Source organism: Prunus persica, chromosome G1, assembly GCF_000346465.2.
Source record: "Prunus persica cultivar Lovell chromosome G1, Prunus_persica_NCBIv2, whole genome shotgun sequence".
NCBI classification, from domain to species: Eukaryota; Viridiplantae; Streptophyta; class Magnoliopsida; order Rosales; family Rosaceae; genus Prunus; species Prunus persica.
The window spans coordinates 16,996,375-17,008,240 of NC_034009.1; positions in this window are offsets into that span (position 1 = coordinate 16,996,375).

Genomic DNA, 11,866 nt, shown 5'->3' on the forward strand with positions numbered 1-11,866 from the left:
CTAAGTGAAAACCGTCGTGGTTTTTAAAAAGACGACGGTTCTAAAAACACCGTCATGTAATACCACCTTAGACAACTAAAAATGGAGATTCAAATGGCTGTTCAAAAACAACGACGTACCTAATTAAAAAACCGACGTCTATTTGAAACAGATTTCCGCAGTGTAAAATCAAAGCCAACAAAGAACGGCATAAGTTATGAATCGACCGACGTAGAAAGTAAAGACGACGATTTCAATAAAAGCCGCCGTTTTTACTCATAAAATAACACGACGAAATTTTCGTATAAGACGCCGTATAATTACAAACAAATCGACGGCTTTAAAATACAAAATGTCGCCGTATTAAATTAATTTACAACGACGAAAAATATAAATATATCGACGTTATTCTCGTATAGTTCTACGACGTTATCTTTAAATCGTACTATAAAATTTAACGTCGTATTTATTAATTTTATACGTCGTACCTTTAATTTAAACCGTCGTCTTAATAAGAATTTTTGTTAACAATTTTTTCCTTTATTTTCTTATCCTACGTCGGTAGATCTACTTAATGACAAGAATTGAAATCTGTCATCCAAAAAAGAAACTTTACATAATCTAGAACATTAATTTCCTTCATTTTAAATTTCCTTAGGAAAAAAAACTCTATTTATAAAGCACTGTAATTGAAAAATAAACTGAAAGGTCACGGGAAAAAAATTTCTATTCATAATTTAACAATTCAAATCCACGTCGGTTATATTAAACCTAACGACGTTAAATGAAAAGATTCCACGTCGCAAAACAAATATTGCGTCGTGTTAGTTTATGGTTTCTTTAATAGTTTCAGTTTCTTTAACAGTTTGGTCCTTTATCTTTCTGCAGGACTTGTATAGTTCAAAGCATTGACTTGTATAGTTCAGAGTATAGTTCAAAGCACTGATTCGATTGCTCATGCTTTATCGCATTCATGAAGCCATTTCTATTCTTTATCGCATTCTTGAAACCCATCTTCTTCTTCTGAAGCTCTACGGATAAAGGAAGAGGCTATCACAAATCTGACGGATCTTCTTAGCCAAGAAAATCAAGCAGAGGATCAGGCACATCTGATCTTCAGATTTCCCTGAGAAGCGAACTTTCCTTCGACAGCGAGTGGAGGCCAGGCTTGCATCTCTTTTGATGGAAAGCAAGGAGTATTCAGAAGCACTAAATGTCCTATCAGGCTTGATCAAGGAAGTGAGAAGGCTAGTTGACAAGCTTCTTCTTGTGGACATAGATTTGATGCGAGTAAGCTCAATTTCTCTTTGAGAAAGACATCCAAATTACTGTCTTTGAGATGTGAGAGACAGTGTCTCTAAGAGAGGAAGAACTTGGAACCCTAAATGTAAACCGAAAATGAATGAAAGCGACAAATTTATAGAATAAATTTTTAAAACCAACGGCGGTCCTTACAAAAAAACCGCCGTTTAAATTTTAAAATCAACGTCGTTATGACCGACGTATATTACATAAATCCACGTCGGTAAATTAATAAAACCGACGTGTTAAATGATCTACCATGACGCGAGTTATTACTTATGTTCTTTAATTTTTGAGTTTACTACGACGGTACCTACAACACTACTGTCGTACTTATTTACCACGTCCGAAGTTAAACGTACTGTCGTATTTTGTAATTTATACGTCGTAGTTATATGTAACCGCCGTATTATTTTTTGAAATGGTTTTATATGTAAGCAACTTTTCGTGTACCTGTCTTACACATGCACTGTTTCCAAACCCGATTAAAAATTTCAATCTCCCAGAGAAAACTTTTAGACTTTTTTCCTTGTCAGAGCACTTTCAGAGTATCTCATCGTCTTCCTCTCGTCTTCTTCGTCGTCTCTGAACTTAAACATCGATCGTCTTCCTCTTGCTTTCATTGCACGCAAAAGGTAAGCTTTCATTTTCACTATTTTGGTTGCTGTTTTGCATGCTCATACGTTTTTTGTTTGAAAAATCTTTTTACCTTTTTTCTGGCCAAAATCATTTTACTTCTTTCCAAGTTCGAAAAAATATACAGACAAAGAGGGAAAGTTTCCAACTTTGAAGACAACTACCTCAACTAAATAAGACGACGGTAGCTTCTTATTTACGTGGTTAAATATGTAGACCACGACGGTTCGTCAGTCGTTCTAGCGTCGTCTGAAAATTGACAAAGTTGTTTTTAAAATTATAGTCTTTTTTTTATTTGCTTGTTTAATTGCAGGTTTGATTTCTCTGAACAATGGTTTTTGTTTTTCTCTAATTTGATAAAATATAAAGAAAAAGAAATTAGGGTTGGTATCTAATATAGACGACAGTATCTTATTGTTTTACGTCGTGTGAATGTTAATACCACGACGTCATATTAAAATACCGTCGTCTATATAAGATTCCAAAACTTTCTTTCTTGGCCTTGTATTTTATCAAATTAGAAAACAAAAACCATGGTTCAGAAAAATCAAATCTGCAATCAAACATTCATAGAGAAAGAAAGAAGGGTTTTGGATCCTTATATAGACGACGGTATATTACTACTGACGTCGTGTGAACATCAATACCACGACGTTATATAAATATTCCGTCGTTTATAGTTAATTATTACGTCGTTTGTAGTTAATTATTTCGTCGTTGTTTAATTACCTTGGTTTTAAACATTTATTACGTCTGATATTATTTCATTGCGTCGTTTAAAATCATATCATACGTCGTCTTTTATTAATAACCGTCGTTTGTGTTCTTAATCTTTCCTTGAAATATTTTCACTTTCAGTTTTGTCTGTAAAAATGGTTTCTCACCAAGACCAAAGTAAGGATTCTGGCTCCAACAAAAATGGAGGTAAGGAGCAAGTACCTCCTCAAGAGAAGTCTTCGAAGATAATGAAGTCTTCAAAGAAGATGAAGTTTGCTTCATCATCTGCTGATACAGAACCAACCAGCGCGACAACAATCTCTGATGATTCAAAGGCTGGTCGAGGTATGAGCACAATGCCTCGTGTTGTGAAGAGAAAACTTCAGAAACTGAGGCCAATTGTTGAGTACAATAAAAGGGGGAAAGGAATTGGCCAAGCACACAGTGAGATGCAGTCCTATATTGGTGTGTTGGCACGCTCCAGAGTCCCACTTGTGGACTTGAAATGGGCTCAAATCCCCAAGGATATAAAGGAGCAGATTTGGGAAGCAGTTGACATTGCTTTTGTAGTAGGTCAAGGGGGCAAGAACTCTGTCTTAGCTTCTGCTGCCAAGAAATGGAAGGATTTCAAGTCTACACTAACGAGGCATTATATCCTTCCATACACCAATGACAGGGAGAGATTAAGCCAACCCCCTGAAACATATAAATTCATAGAGAAAGCACAATGGGATGCCTTTGTAGCTTCAAGGCTATCCAAAGATTTTGAGTCTGTGCATTCTCAACATGCACAGATTAAGGAGAAACTCGAGTACAATCATCGATTGTCTCGAAAAGGATATGCTGGTTTGGAGGATCAATTAGAGGAAACCATGCCTGGGGTAGAAATTGATCGATCTACCTTATGGAAGAGAGCTAGACAGGACAAACATGGTAACATCCCTGATCCAAAGGTGGCAGAGAAAGCAAAATTAATTGTAAGCCTACTCACTCTGTTTTAAATTTTTATTAAACTGTGAATAATTCTTATTACGTCTTATGTTATATTTTGCGTCGTGTGAATGATATTACCACGTCGACATTTTTTAAAACACGTCGTTAAAGGTCTAAATAGGAATCACAACTCTGTTTTCTGTAATTATAGCATAAGATGTCGGTGGTTCAATTTCGCGTCGTCTGTATTAAATTACTACGTCGAAATGTTTTAAACAACGTCGTTAAAGGTGTGAGTACTGTTACATAAGACGTCGGTGGTTTATTAATTTCGTCGTTTTAAAAATCTAACCACGTCGGTATAACTACCGTCGTGATAAATTATAATAACGTCGATTTATATGTTATTGCGTCGTGTGAAATTATATAATACGTCGTTTGTATATAAATAACCGTCGTGTGTTTTTGTTCTTACTTTTTTATATATCTTTGTTTCAGGATGATTTGCAAAAACAAGTCTTGGAAGGCAAAGTCACCGTCTCTGGCAGCAATGATGTGCTGACCATGGCTTTGGGCCCCGAGCATCCAGGCAGAGTCAGAGGAGTAGGTGCTGGGATCTCACCAAAGCAATATTTCAATTTACCCAAACCACAGAGAGTGAGCTTTGACGACCGTTTGAAGGACAGTTTAAGAGTTCTCCTTCAAGAAGAGACTAGAAAGATGGAGGCTAAGGCAAGGGAAGAGGCTTTAAGGATGGAGGCTAGAACGAAACAATTGGTAGAGGCTGAGAGGGAGCATTTCCTGAGTCAGCTTTCCCAATTAATTCCCAATTTTGATCCAAGCATGCTTAAACCCAGAATTAGCCAAAGTCCCAAAAATCCAATGTCTGACAAAGCAAGCTGCTCTGGAGGTGATGTGAGATCCCAGCATTTTGAGGATGATACTGCCAAAAATGGGAAACATCAGGAAGAAAAGGTAACATATCTGAACTTTGAATTGTCTGTTTTTTTAAAAACCATTAGACGTCGTTATTATTAATAAAACTGTCGTTTGAAATACATACCACGACGATTTTAAAAATAAACTGTCGTTTGTATTTCAATACCACGTCGTATTTAGTTTACTTGTTTTACACGCCATTAAACGTCGTTATTTTTAAAACTTTGTGGTTTTTAGACGACGGAGTTAATCATTCCCGACGTCATAGATGAAGAGAATAAAGAAGAAAAACAAGATGAAAAGCAGAAAGAAGATGACGACCAGGTATGTTCACATAACTTTGCCTTTTTTATTTGTTTTTCAAAATTCCAGACGTCGATATTTTTCTTTAAACCGTCGTTTGTTTACAACTTAGACGGCGGAATTGTTTTCTAAGACGTAATAAATAATTCACCACGACGGTTGTTTCACCGTCGTTTAAATTGTTTTCAGACGACGTTTTATTCCTTAAACCGTCGTTTTTATTGAATTACCACGTCATTTTTTTTATTTCTTTAAACAGGTTACTAAAGTTGTTGATTATTCAAATATGGAGGCGCCATCTTCTTTACAAACCCTTTGTCGTTATGTGGAAACGACACTCGTGCCTCAGGATAAGACCCTGCACTTTACAATTGATAAGGAGGTCTTTGGTCTAGAGCGCGATACCTTCCTCCTGCCTGAAGATATTACACAATTTGCAGGCATGGAGGAAATAGGAGCTACAGTCATTGCTGTATATATGAGGTTTGTCATTCTAAAATAATACGTCGTTGGTTTATTTATTGCGTCGTCTTAACTAACTAACCACGTCGTTAGTATGTACCGTCGTGATAAATTTATTATAACGTCGTTGTCTATTTCAGTACGTCGTGTGAAACCTTATAATACGTCGTTTTGTTATACATAACCGTCGTGTGTTTTTTTTGCGCTGACTTGTTTATATTATTTTATATATTTAGGTACTTACACGATGTTTTAAAACAAGCAAATATGTGCACAATGGTTGGCTTTATCGACCCTGCTACAGTTAGTGCCAGCTCTGGCACAATAGCTGACAGATCACGAATGGTAGCATCACGACTTCAGAAGACTGACGGTGAACAGATTTTCCTGATGCCTTACAATCCAGGGTTAGTCTCCTTAACAGGATTTTGTTTTTATGATTTTCAATAAATGACAGCGTATAAACTAACCACGTCGGTGTTTTATTTTATTGAGTCGTTTGAAACGACTAACCACGTCGGTAGTTATTTATCGTCGTGATAAATATATAATGTCGTCGATTGCTACTTTATTTCGTCGTGTGAAATATTATAATACGTCGTTTTTGTAAATAACCGTCGTTTTTATATTAATTTTGTGCAGCCGTCATTGGATCTTGCTGATTGTAAGAGCAAAGAGGGAAACAGTCTATTTTCTGGATCCTCTGCCAGGATATCGTGTGGTCGATGAAGAGGCCAAAAACATCGTGAACAGTGCCATAAAAATTTATAATTCCCACATAGCCAGATCAGGCCGTAAGGCAGTCATTTGGAAAACTCTGTCAGGCATACCAAAGCAACCCAGCAATGTCGAATGCGGGTATTACGTGATGCGCTTCATGAAGGACATCATCATGGATCCTTCCTTGGGGTTTGAGAAGAAGGTAAGAAGAAATAACCTTCAAACATTTTACGTCGTTTTTTGTATTATCAACGACGGTCATGTAAAATTACCGTCGTTGAATAGATATACTACGTCGGTTATGGTCGTCTGTGATTGAATTTCCTTTTATTTATAAACCCTAATAGTCATTGTTTTTATGCAGTATGCGAAGGGAAAACAGGAAGAGCCATACCCCCAAGAAGCAATTGATGAAGTCCGGAATGAATGGGCAGAGTTTGTTTGCCTTCAACTTAAATAGGGGAATTATTGAACACTTGATATTTATGTATAATGTACAAATTTTGTCTATAATATATAATGTAAAAATTTGTTGAGGTTTTCTTAAAGTAAAAAACAAAAACAAACATACAAAATGCGTTACCGACGTGTAATAATTTTCCAACGACGTAATAAAGTCAAAAGCCGTCGTTTTTTGTGGTTTCGTTTTAAACAAATCCGACGTAAAAGGATATTTAGACGACATTCTTTGAACAATGGAGTCGTTTATGGTTTACAACGTCTTCAATTTCTTAAGGGTTCAGGGTAGTACTTTGTAACGACAGCGGTTAAGTCGAGGAATATATATTTTACGTCGGATAGTTAAATATCCGACATCGTTTCTCATTTAAACGACGTCATTTTAACAACTTAGTCGTCTCTTACAATTTACAACGTCTACAATTTATTAACACCGACGTGGTTTGTTGTTGTGATAAGAATATTTTATTATTTTTATATCAAAATATTCAAAATAAATTTAAAATAAATCAGAAAAATGCAAAGTCAACTCCTATGAAGTCATTGATATATTTTCTTCCCCCTAAAGCTTGAAAAAATTCATTTTGAATAACAAAAATTTAAAATGAACATCCAAAATAAAATTATTTTGATGAGTCATAAAATCACTTCTAGTTTTATGGTTTAGGGTTTAGAGTCTAGGGTTTAGAGATTAGGGTTGTTATTTATTGGGGTTTATTTTTAAAGTATAATTTTTGGGTAGTCTAGGGTATATATTAGGCTGTAAAACCATAAACCCTTTTATAAACTTAATTTTTTAAATTATATAATTTAGTTTTAAGGGTTTAGGGTATTAATTGTTAACGACGGTGGTTGAGTCGTGGAATACATATGTTACGTCGTCCAGTAAATTATCCGACATGGTTTCTGCGTTAAACGACGTCATTTTAATATGTAAGTCGTGTATTATTATTTACAACGTTTTCAATTTCTTAACCCCGACGTGGTTTTTCAGTCGTCTTTATATCAAAATATTGAAAAAAATTTTAAATTATTCCGAAAACTGAAGCGTCAAAATAAACGGCGTTACGTTCAGTGTTTCCGTCGTGGAATATTACATTTACGTCGGTTCTTGTAGAACTTTCGCCATGGTTTTTCTTTCGACGTTTTAAAGAGCGCGTGCTCTAAAAATTTTCGCACGTCCTAAATTTTTTTATATTTGGCTCTTATTCTTATTCTTCTAACCCTGAACCCTAAAATTTTCAGATTTCGTGCAACATAACATTTCGCTCTCTCACTTCTGCTCTAATTAAAAGTTGCTCTGTCACTTCTGCTCCGTCGAATCTGTGAGCTCGTCCAACCTGTAAGTACAAACCCTATCTTCCCCTTGTAAATTCATTGAATGATATTAGGTTGTTTTGTTAAAGGGTTTTAGGTATATGCTTTGCGATCTGTTAATAATGTGCTTATAAGTATGGGTTCATGGATTTTCTGTTTAATGGGTTCATGGATTACATTATCTGTTATGTTGAATTGGGAATGGATTTAATTTTGTCGGATCTTTTAATCACCCTATGTTATGTTGAATTGGGAATGGATTTATTGTTTTCATGCTTGGTTTCATGTATATGTTGTTTTCTTGCTTGGTTTCATATATATGTTGTGTTCTTAATGGGTTTTGGGTTCTTGAAAATAAACTGAGACACGACGCCTTTTTAGGCATACGACGACGATTACACGACGGTTTATGAAAAAACCGTCGTTGTATTAATTATACACGACGGTGTTTTCATAAACCGTCGTTTGTATTACTTATATTAGACGACGTCTGTTGAAAATCCGTCGTCTATATATGCCAAATACGTCTGTTTTTGTTTAAAACCCGTCGTCTCTGTTGTGTATTACTTGCTATTAGATCTTTGTATAATCTGCTATAGTGATGGTCATTGCCTGTATTTTCACTTTATTATAGATAATAGGTTATAGTGTCGGAGATGGATAAGTCATGGATGCACTCGGATAGAAGATCGAAGGCATATGAGTTTGGGGTGGAAGCATTTTTGAACTTTGCTGTAGAAAATCTTCTAACTACAACACATATCCGTTGTCCATGTGTTAAATGTGTTAAATTGAAGTTGTTTGGGGTTGGAATTATAAGGGATCACTTATACTTTAATGGAATTGACCAAAGCTATAAGAATTGGACATTTCACGGAGAACCTTGGGAAGCAACTACTAATGCTAGTAGAAATGTTGAAGAAGATGATGGCCATAGTAGGTACAGTTTTGTGTCTGAAGAAATTGATATGGATGATAATGATTTTGGTTCCGATCCGTATGAGTTTGCCAATGTGATTGGGGATGGAGATCAACCAGTGTACCCTGGTTGTAGAAAGTACACGAAGTTATCGGCATTAGTGAAGTTGTATAATTTGAAGGCAAAACATGGGATGAGTGATGTCTGCTTTACAGAATTATTGATACTTCAAGGCGATTTGCTTCCAGAAGGAAATACAATACCAACCTCTATGTATGAGGCTAAAAAGACTTTGTGTGCATTGGGGCTGAGTTATGAAAAAATGCACGCATGCCCCAATGATTGCATCTTGTATAGGAAGGAGTATGACAATTCAACTAATTGTCCTACTTGTGGTATCTCAAGGTGGAAGGAAGGCAAAGATTCAATCTTGAAAGAGGGTGTGCCAGCGAAGGTGGTGTGGTATTTTTCTCCAATTCCAAGGTTTAAAAGGATGTTTCAATCACATGAGACAGCTAAGAGTTTGACTTGGCATGCTGCTAGAAAATCAATTGACGGTCAGATGTCTCATCCGGCGGATTCCCCGTCTTGGAAACTTCTTGATGATAAATGGCCTGAGTTTGGTAATGAGCCGAGAAACTTGAGATTGGCTCTTTCATCTGATGGATTCAATCCCCACAGTTCTCTAAGTAGCAGATATAGTTGTTGGCCGGTTATCTTAGTTACATATAATCTCCCTCCATGGCTGTGCATGAAACGAAAGTTCATGATGTTAACCTTATTGATTTCCGGTCCTAAACAACCCGGAAATGATATAGACGTCTACTTGGAGCCTTTGATTGATGATTTAAAATCTTTGTGGGATGGGATTAGAGGAGTGTATGATGCACATAATGGAGAATACTTTACACTCAGAGCTGCATTAATGTGGACAATTAATGATTTTCCCGCCTATGGAAACTTATCTGGTTGTGTTGTTAAAGGATATAAAGCTTGTCCAATATGCGGCGATGATACACCTAGTCACAGGTTGAAAAATGGCCACAAAATTTGTTACATTGGGCATAGAAAATGGTTACCAATCAATAATCCATATAGGAGGCAACGTGCAGCTTTTAATGGGAAACCTGAATATGGCATACCTCCCGAGCCATTAACCGGAGAAGAAGTGCTGCATATGGTTGAAAATGGTGACAGAGTTTGTTGGAAGAAGAAATCAATATTCTTTGATCTCGAGTATTGGAAATACCTTCCTGTGAGGCATGCCCTAGATGTTATGCACATTGAGAAGAATGTTTGCGATAGTATTATTGGTACATTGCTGGAGATCCCTGGAAAAAATAAAGATGGGATTGCTGCTCGATTAGATTTATTGAACATGGGGGTCAAAACTGATTTGCAACCCGAGTATGGAGAAAGACGTACTCGTTTGCCTCCTGGGCCTTGGAATTTGTCAAGAGCGGAGAAGAGAGAGGTTTGCAATTCTTTCTATGGTATGAAGGTCCCTGAAGGTTATTCTTCAAATATTAAAAATCTTGTATCTTTACAAGATTCAAGACTTCTTGGCCTTAAATCACATGATTGTCATACCTTAATGCAACAATTGCTCCCTGTGGCAATTCGTTCTGTTTTGGAGAAGCCTGCAAGGTATGCAATAACTCATTTGTGCTTCTTCTTCAATGCTATATGTGCAAAGACTGTTGATGTTTCCAAGCTAGATAAGTTGGAAGAAGATGTAGTAGTTACTCTGTGTTTGCTTGAGAAGTACTTTCCCCCTTCATTCTTTGATATCATGGTTCATCTAGTAGTACATCTTGTCAGAGAAGTTCGTCTATGTGGGCCAGTATATTTTAGGTGGATGTATCCGTTTGAAAGATATATGAAAGTGCTGAAGGGGTATGTTCAGAATCGTACTCGTCCCGAAGGTTGCATTGCTGAGCGGTATATAGCTGAAGAAGCGGTAGAGTGTTGTACTCAGCATTTATCTGATGTTAGTATAGTTGGAGTGCCTTCAAGCCCAAAGATGGGACTTTCAAAGCCATTATCAGGTTGCACAGTGAGCGTAGTTGATCAGGACATGTTGAATCAAGCACATCTATATGTCTTGGAGAATACGGAGGAAGTCCTACCTTATATCGAGTACGTATGAGCTTTATTCTTTAAGTTTCCATTTTAAATTATTTCTTATGTTTATCTTCTATATTTAGGACCGTAATGCTTGAATTTTTCGTGTCATGTAGGCAACATATGATTCACATCAAGACTGCTTATCCAAAATTTAGAAAGAGAACAAAGTGGCTGCAGGATAAGCACAATAGCACTTTCATTCAATGGCTACGCTTCAAGGTATATATTGTTGAATAACATATTTCTCTTTTAATTTTCTTCTTATTTATATGTTAGATTGAATTAAGATATGATTAATTTGCAGGTTCAAAGTGAACTTGAGGAAGACAATCATGGCGTATCAGAAAATTTAAGGTGGCTAGCAGCTGGTCCAAACATGTCAGTGCCATTATATAGGAGCTATCTTATTAAAGGTATTAAATTCAATATCAAGGCACAAGATGATGTGCGGACAACTCAAAATAGTGGAGTTTATTTACTTGCACATACCATGCAAGTTGCTAGTGCCAAGGATAAAAACCCAATTCTCTCAAATAAGGGTTTCTATGGTGTCATTCAAGAAATTTGGGACCTTGACTACCAAAAGTTTACAATCCCAGTCTTTAGGTGTGATTGGATAGATAGTTCTGGTCTTGTAGTCGACGAACTTGGATTTACCCTTGTAGATTTGAGTAAAATTGGACATAGGAATGACCAATTTGTTTTGGCTTCTCAAGTCAAACAAATATTTTTTGTTGACGACCCGATGCATCGTGGTTGGTCGGTAGTGTTATCAATGCCTAATAGAGAATATAATGATGTTATTGGTGATGAAGTCTTAGGTGATGTGATAATTGAGTGTGAGCCATTTACTAGAGGGATGCCAAATGTTGACACATTTGATGAACTGGTAGGTGAGTTAGGCGGTCAAAATATTCGAGATGGGTGTGAAGATATATGGATTGAATGATGCTTATGTAATTGGCAGTGTATGACATTAATTTTGTAATATATTGTAATGCGATTCTTCACTTTCTACGTTCAAATAAAACACGACGTTATTGTGAATCAGTT